This window comes from Callorhinus ursinus, unplaced genomic scaffold (assembly GCF_003265705.2).
Source record: "Callorhinus ursinus isolate GAN/ISIS: 27379988/994484 unplaced genomic scaffold, GSC_fseal_2.0 scaffold4, whole genome shotgun sequence".
In the NCBI taxonomy this organism is placed as follows: Eukaryota; Metazoa; Chordata; class Mammalia; order Carnivora; family Otariidae; genus Callorhinus; species Callorhinus ursinus.
The window spans coordinates 159,286,501-159,295,190 of NW_027397066.1; the positions used below are offsets into that span (position 1 = coordinate 159,286,501).

Genomic DNA, 8,690 nt, shown 5'->3' on the forward strand with positions numbered 1-8,690 from the left:
TAAATAAAATCTTAAAAAAAAGTGTGTGTGGGGGGTAAGTGATTGAACTGATCTTTCACCAAAGAAGATATATAAATGGCTAATAAGCACATGAAAATATGCTCAATATCATTTGTCATTAGGGATATGCAAACTAAAACCACAATGAGATATCATTTCATACCCACTAGAATAGCTATAATAAGTAAAACAGATAATCCCTGTCATGGTTTAATTTTATGAATCAATTTGTGCCATCTCTGAAGTGCCTAAAGATTTGGTCAAACATTATTCTGTGTTTTGGATGGGCTTAACATTTGAACTGACTTACTGAATAAAGCAGACTGCCCTCTGCAATAGAAGTGGGCCTCATCCAATCAGGTGAGGGCTTGATTAGGACAAGAAGACTGATTCTCTCTGGAATAAGAGAATTCCTCTTACCTCACTGCTTTTGAACTGAGACAGCTGCTTTTCCCCCACCTTCAGACTCAAACTAAGACATTGACTCTTTCTGGGTCTTGAGCCTGTTAGCCTTCAGACTGGAACAACACTATATATGTATCTTAATGGTTCTGTTTCTCTAGAGAACCCTGACTAATAACAGATTTTGGAAACATGAAATGGGATGCTGATGTAACAAATACATAAAAATGTATTTAAGTGGTTTTGGAACTGGGTGGTTGATATAGACTGGAAGAGATTTGAGGTGCATGCTAGAAAAAGCCTAGATTGTCCTGAAAAAAACTACTGGTAGAATTACAGATGTTCAAGGTGCTTCTGGTGAGATCTCAGCCTGAAATGAGGATGTTATTGGAAACTGGAGGAAAAGTGATCCTTGTTAGAAAGTGGCCAAGAACCTGGCTGAATTGTGGTCTAGTGTTTTGTAGAAGGTTGAACTCATAAGCTATGAACTTGGATATTTAATTGAGTTTTCTAAGCAAAATGTTGAAAAGTGAGACCTGGCTTCTCCTTCCTGCTTCTAGTAAAATGTGAGAGGAGAGAGGTAAATTGAAGGAAAAATTAAGCAAAAAGGAACTTGAAGATTTGAAAAGTTCTCAACCCATCCATATTGCAAAAATGAGAAAACTTGTTCTGGAGAGAACACCAAGGGTGTGGCTAGACAATCCACCCCATTAGGAGATTATCCATGATTAACTGTGGAGATAATCAGCTATCTCAGCAGAAGCTAGGAGTAAAGATGGGATTATGCTGGCAGAGACACTGCCAGTTTGGACCAAAAGGAACAGAGAATGGATGAAAGAAAGGAAGGCTTTTGGACTTCTGGGACTTTCGAGGACAGGACAATAGAACTATTCAGCATGCTTTATCCTTTAAGAAGAGGGAAGAATAACCCCAAAGGTGACTCAGAGATCATCAGGGCTGGCACTCCTACCCCAAGCCTGGGAGGCAAAGCTGTTTCTTCTTCACAGGTTTGCAGCTGGAGAGGAATATTACCTCAGGATGAATCTGAACCTCAGTTGTCACCCATACCTGATTTAGATGATATCCAGATGAGACTTTGTACTGGGGTTAATGCTGGAATGGGTTAAAACTTTGGGGGGGTATTGGGATGGGGTGCATGTGTTTTGCATGTGAGAAGGACATGAATTTTGGGAAGCCATAGGGCAGGAAGTTATGGACTGAATTTTGCCCTCCCTAAATTCACATGTTGAAGCCTGACTCCCAATGTCACTGCATTTGGAGACAGGACAGAGGTACTTAAGGTTAAATGAAGTCGTAAGTGTAGGGGCCCTATTCTGATAGGATTAAGAAGAAGAAGAGACACCAGAGATCTCTTTTCCTCCCCATGTGAGCAAAGAGGAAAGGCCCTTTGAGGACACAGAAAGAAAGTGGCTGTCTACAAGCCAAGGAAGGGTCTTACCAGAAACAAGTTTGCCAGCATCTTGATCATGGACTTCTTCTTCTCCTTCTTCTTCTTCTTCTTTTTTTTTTTAAGATTTATTTATTTGAGGGGCACCTGGGTGGCTCAGTTGGTTAAAGCCTCTGCCTTCAGGTCAGGTTGTGATATTAGAGTCCTGGGATCAAGCCCCATGTTGGGCTTCCTGCTCAGTGACGAGTCTGCTTCTCCCTCTCCCTCTCCCTCTCCCTCTGTGCGCACTCTCTCTCTCTCATTGAGAGAGAGAGTGAGAGAGAGCACACGCGCGTGCACGCACGAGTGGGGGGAGGAGCAGAGGGAGAGGGAGAATCTCCAGCAGACTCCCTGCTGAGTGCAGAGCTGGCTCGGGGCTCAATCCCAGGACCCTGAAATCATGACCTGAGCCGAAATCAAGAGCCAGCTGCTTAACCGACTGAGCCACCCAGGCGCCCCTTGATCGCAGACTTCTATGCCTCCAAAACTGTGAGAAATAAATGTCACTTGTTTAAGCACCACCTTCACCACCCCTCACATCTGTGGTATTTTGTTAAGGCAGCCCTAGCTGACTAATACAATACTAAATGTCGACAACGATGTTGAAGGGTAAATACCTGACATTAAGCTTCTGATTGCTGAGGTGCCCATTTCAAAGACATGCATCTCAAACAAACATATTGCCAGATAAACAACTAGCTAAGGAGCCAGGCTGTCTTCATCCCTGGAGTTCCCCTTTAGAAAGCCTTGTGGAACTCTGACTCCTTGAGTGCCCTTGCTTTTCCCTTCCCACCCCCTACTCCCTGCTCTTATGTTTTGTTTTTGTTTAAGATTTTATTTTATTTTTTTTTTTAGATTTTATTTCTTTACTTGGGAGAGAGAGAGAGAGAGCACAGGCAGAGTGGGGGGCGGGATGGAGGAGGGAGAGGGAGAAGCAGACTCCCCACTGAGCAGGGGGAGCCCCATGTGGGACTCGATCCCAGGACCCCGAGATCATGACCTGAGCTGAAGGCAGTCACTTAACCAATTGAGCCACCCAGGTGCCCCTCCAAGATTTGATTTTTAAGTAATCTCTACATCCAATGTGAGGCTCAAACTCAAAACCCTGAGATCACGAGTCATGTGCTCCACCAACTCAGCCAGTCAGGCACCCCATGCTCTTATGTTTTAAATTCACCAGATAGGGCACCTGGGTGGCTCAGTTGGTTGGGCGACTGCCTTCGGCTCAGGTCATGATCCTGGAGAACGGGGATCGAGTCCTGCATCGGGCTCCCTGCTCAGCGGGGAGTCTGCTTCTCCCTCTGACCCTCCCCCCTCTCATGTGCTCTCTCTCTCTCTCTCTCTCTCTCTCTCATTCTCGCTCTCTCAAATAAATAAATAAGTAAAATCTTTAAAAAAAAATAAAAAATAAATTCACCAGATAAAGAGTAAACCCACAAAACCCCCACCCTTGATCCTAATAAAGGCAGAACCCCAGGTCCCCCCACACACACTCCGTCTCTCTTCTTCCTCTCTCTCCCCTAAACCTTGTTGTGTGGCCCTCAGGCATATTGTGTACCCTCCAGAACTTGTGGGTAATAAACTTTGGGTTTTTTCCAAAGTCCCCTAATGGTTGGTGCTGAGATGGGTCTTGCAATCCTAAGAACCACAAGGGTTGGTCCAGCACAACATTGGCTCTGGTCAGGGAAATACCTGTGGGGGCTTGCCACAAGTGGTACGTGAATGTCAGGTGAGTGCCCCCAGGCATTCCTAGCTGATAGCATCACTATCAATAGGCTAAGACTGACACAAAACAGATGTGGCAAAACCAGAACCTTAATACATTGCTCCTGGGAATGTAAAATGGTGCAGCCAGTTTGGAAAACATTCGGCAGTTTCTCAAAAAGTTAAACAAAAAATTACTGTAGGAACCAAAAATTCCACTTCTTGGTAACTACGTAAGAGAAATGAAAACATTCGTCCACACAAAGCATGCATGCAAATGTTTATAGCGGCATTACTGACTAGAGCCAGAGTGCTCAAAAACAACCCACCTGTCCATCAACTGGTGAATGGACAAACAAAATGTGGTATACCTAAACAATAGATAAATTCAGCAGTAAAAAGGAACATACTATGCCACATGCCATGGCTGAACCTCAAAAACATTATGTTAAGTGAACGAAGCCAGGCACAGACCACATATTATATGATTCCACTTATATGAAAAGTCTAGAAAAGACAAATGGGTAGAAACAGAGTGTAGAAGAGTAGTTACTGGGGGCTGGGAGGAATAATGAGGATGCACTCTTAATGAACCTAAAAGGATCTTATTAAGGTGATGAAAATGTTCTAAAATTGATTTATGGTGATGTCTGTACCACTCGATAAATTTACAAAAAATTATTAAACACTTGAATAGGGTCAATTTTATGATATGTAACATAGACCTTAATAAAGCTATTTTAAAATACACATTAGGAAACAAGCACAAACTGCAATGAACAGAATCCGTCCCACAAACATCTCAAAACAGGGATCACTGGACACAATGTAAATGAATCCATAATATGTTTTAAAAAATAAAAATGGCAATTAAAATCATGAGTAAAGAGCAAAGGCTACCAAAATTGACTAGGCAGACTTGAAAAGAACCAAAATAGAGCTTCTAAAAATGAAGAATATAAAATTTGAAATGAAATACCTAGGGGAAAAAATTACACAACAGAGCAGACATGGCTGAGGGGGGCCCATCATGAATTACAAGAGTAATCTGAAGTAATTATCCAGAATGTAGCATCAATGGAAAATATGAAAGGTTTAGACACATGGAGAACAAAGTTAGAACAGAAGATCCAACAGAGTTTGAGAAGGAGATAATATAGAGAAAAGAGGAAAGGCAATATTTAAAAGAGTTAACAGCTGAGAATTCTTCAGAATTGATGAAGGATACAAATCTCTAGAATCAGAAAGCCCAAGGAATCTCAAACAGAAAAGTAAAAAGAAACCTACACTTAGCATCATAGTTGTACTACAGAATATCAAAGCCGAAGAAAAGAGCTAAGAAGAAATACATTCTCTACAAATGAAAGAAAATTGGCTCAATAGAAAAAGCCTGGAAGGCAGTGGTATAATATATCCACAGACCTGAAAGTTTAAGGAAAAAACAACAATAAATTGCTGTCAACCTAGAAATTGCACATCTAGTGAAATTTTCTTTCAACAAGAGTAAAATAAAACACTTTGAGAGAAAGAGAGATCACAAAAGAGAAATTTACCTCCAACAAACCCTGTCTAAAAGAATTTCTAAACACTAAAATGAAGAAAAATGAAAAATAGGAGATGAAAAAAGGAGTCATAAGAAAGTAGTTGGCTGAATAAAGTAGTAATAATAATGTCTAATAGGTGGGTAGCTTAGCAAGGATTCCTCAGAAGGCTGAGTCTGAAATAGAAGTTTAAGTGCAAGGATTTTATTGGTCTGTGTGTGATCCCAGGGAACAAGAGTGAGGGATGGAGGAATGATGGAGGGCAGGAGCGCTCATTCAAGGATACATGATTAATTTGGCCACTGCTACAAAGGTCTGGTTGCCCCATCACTCAGGATCATTTGAGAAACCATATGAAGTACATATCAAGACTACTTATCCTGGGGGATGTTCCCAGGGAGAGTAAGTGGGATGAGTGTATCCATTGATTCTCTTCTTTCCCTTGGTCAAAGGCTCACCTCAAGGTGTGTTAACTCCTTTTATTTTCTAGGTGCACCATGGTTTCCCAATGCTCTTCTATGCGTTGACATCAACATAGATGCCTCAGGATAGAAGGCAGGAGATGCACAGGGCAAGTCTGAGGCTAGGCATTATCAGATTCTATCTGTGTAGACCTGGTGAGTGCCCACAGAGATGTTCACCACAGAGCTGGCTATATAAAGAGAGGTAAGGCTGAGAGGATCTGTAATGAGGCATAGAGGTGTCCAATACAGTGAAGTTAAAAAAAAAAAAAAGGTAGAGCCAGAAGGTTAAGAAAAATAACATTTAAGGTTTCCTGGGTGACTCGGTTAAGCCTTTGGCTCAGGTCATGTTCCCGGGGTCCTGGGATTGAGCCCTGCATCAGGCTCCTTTCTCAGTGGGGAGTCTGCTTCTCCCTCTGCCCACCCCCTGCTCTCTCTCTCAAATAAATAAGTAAATCAATAAAATCTTTTTTTAAAAAAAGGAATATAACATATTTTAATTAGTAATTAGAGTAATTAGAATTAAAACATTATAAAGTTTGCATATTAAAATTTTTTAAAATAATTTTTATGGGGGGTGTGCCTGGGTGGCTCAGTCAGTTAAGTGCCTGAATCTTGATTTCAGCTCAGGGTCATGAGATCGAGCCCTATGTAGGGCTCCATGCTCAGCGGGGAGTCTGCTGAAGATTCCCTCTCTCCCTCTCCTTCTCCCTCTGTGCTCTCTCTCTCTCTCTCAAATAAATAAATACATCTAAAAAAAAAATAATTTGTATCGGGGGTGCCTGGGTGGCTCAGTCAGTTAAGCAACTGACTCTTGATTTTGGCTCAGGTCATGACCTCAGGGTCGTGAGATTGAGCCTTGCATGGAGCCTACTTAAGACACTCTCTCTGGGGCTCCTGGGTGGCTCAGCTGGTTAAGCACCTGCCTTTGGCTCAGGTCATGATCCCAGGCTCCTGGGATTGAGCCCTGCATCAGGCTCCTTTCTCAGCGGGGAGCCTGCTTCTCCCTCTCCCTCTGCCTGCTGCTCCCCCTGCTTATGCTCTCTCTCAGTCAAATAAATAAATAAAATCTTAAAAAAAGAAAAAAAAAGATTCTCTCTCTTCCTTCTGCCCCCCTCCCACCCTCGCTCATGCTCTTTCCCTCTCTCTAAAAAGATACAATAATAATTTTTGTTGAAGTATAATTAACATACAATTTAAATTTTTAATTAAAAACTAAGGTATAATTGAAATAAAACTTTATATTAGTTTCAGGTGTTCAATGTAATGATTTGATATTTGTATACACTGTGAAATGATCACACAATATGTCTAGTTATGTCACCTTACATAGTGACAAAAAATAATTTCTTTTTCTTGTGATGAGAACTTAAATTTACTCTCTCAGCAACTTTCAAATATGCAATACAGTATTATTAACTATAATCAGCATGTTGTACATTACATCCTATGACTTATTTATTTGATAATTGGAAGCTTGTACATTTTGATGCCCTTCAACCATTTCTCCCAACCACCACCACCTTCCCCGCCTCTGGCAATCACCAGTCTGTTCTCTATATCTATGAGCCCTTTTTTTTTTTTTAAGATTTTATTTATTTAGGGACGCCTGGGTGGCTCAGTCATTAAGCGTCTGCCTTCAGCTCAGGTCAGAATCTCAGGGTCCTGGGATCAAGTCCCACATCGGGCTCCCGCTCAGCGGGAAGCCTGCTTCTCTGTCTCCCACTCCCCCTGTTTGTGTTCCCTCTCTCGCTGTGTTTCTCTCTGTCAAATAAATAAATAAATCCTTAAAAAAAAGAAAGATTTTATTTATTTATTTGAGAGAGAGAGAGACTGAACACAAGCAGGGGTAGCAGCAGGCAGAGGGAGAAGCAGCCTCCCTGCTGAGCAGGGAACCCGACGTGGGGCTCGATCCCAGGACCCTGGTATCATGACCTGAGCCACGTCCTGAAGGCAGACACTTAACCAACTGAGCCACCCAGGTACCCCTTGTTTGTTTTTTAGATTACACATGTAAGTGAGATCATATGGTATTTGTCTTTCTCTGTCTGACTTATTTCACTTAGCATAATACCCTCCAGTTGCAACCATGTTGTCACAAAAGGCAGGACTTCCTTCTTTTTTATGGCTGAATAATATATATGTATGTATATGGAATTGCTGGACCATATGGATCATATGGTAGTCCTATTTTAAGAAACATTTAAAGAAATAAAATGCATATATTTCCAGTCAGTATGAGGAAAAATGAGAAAAAACTCAATCAATCCAAACAAAAAGTCAAGAAAGAAAAACAATAAATCACAGAAAAATCTGGACAAAGAGAAAGCACAAATTAAGTGGTAGAAATAAATCGAACAGTATTAGTAATTATGATAAATATAAATGGACCAAACTTTCTAAGTAAAAGGCGAGAATTATCAGGCTAGATTTAAAAAACAAAATCCAATGATATGACATTTAATTAGATAGAGATAGATGTAAAACATAATAATAGAGAAAGGTTGAAAGTCAAATGCTAAAAAAAGAAAAGAAAAAAGAAGCTCATGCTGCTGTATCAATTTCTGACAAAATAACTTTAAAGTAAAAGTATTATTAGGGAAAAAGTGGGTCAACTAATAGTGATGGAGGATTCAGAGTTCGGGACTAGCTGGGATTGCAAAAGGATCAATATGCCTTTGGCTAGAGATTTACTACACCCATCCTTGGAAGAGGAAAAGAAAAAACACAAAAAGAAACAGCTAGTTCAGAGTCCAAATTCCTATTTTATGGATGTAAAATGTCCAGGTTGCTACAAGATTACCACGGTTTTCAGCCATGCTCAGATGGTGGTTCTTTGTGTAGGCTGTTCAACAGTGTTGTGCCAGCCAACAGGAGAAAGGGCCAGACTCACAGAGGGGTGTTCATTTAGAAGAAAGAAACGCTAATGATCCACACAACCTCTTGAATTTGTGTTATATCACAGAAAGCCTTATCAGTTTAGTAATTCCAGTTAATCTACCAAGATAATGTAATTATGTTTAATTTTGTATGGTTTACAACAGTGATCTATTTTGATGTCAGTTTTTCAATAAAGTTTTGATTATGGGCAAAAAAAAATGATGGAGGATTCAAGAAGTTTTAACCATTCTAAAG

The 8,690-nt window shown here is 40.7% G+C and overlaps 1 pseudogene; it reads left to right on the top strand.

The window, feature by feature from the left end:
- Positions 1 to 8,210: 8,210 nt before the first annotated feature.
- On the top strand, positions 8,211 to 8,482 carry LOC112825830 (small ribosomal subunit protein eS27-like pseudogene; annotated as a pseudogene).
- The last annotated feature ends 208 nt before the right edge of the window (positions 8,483 to 8,690 follow it).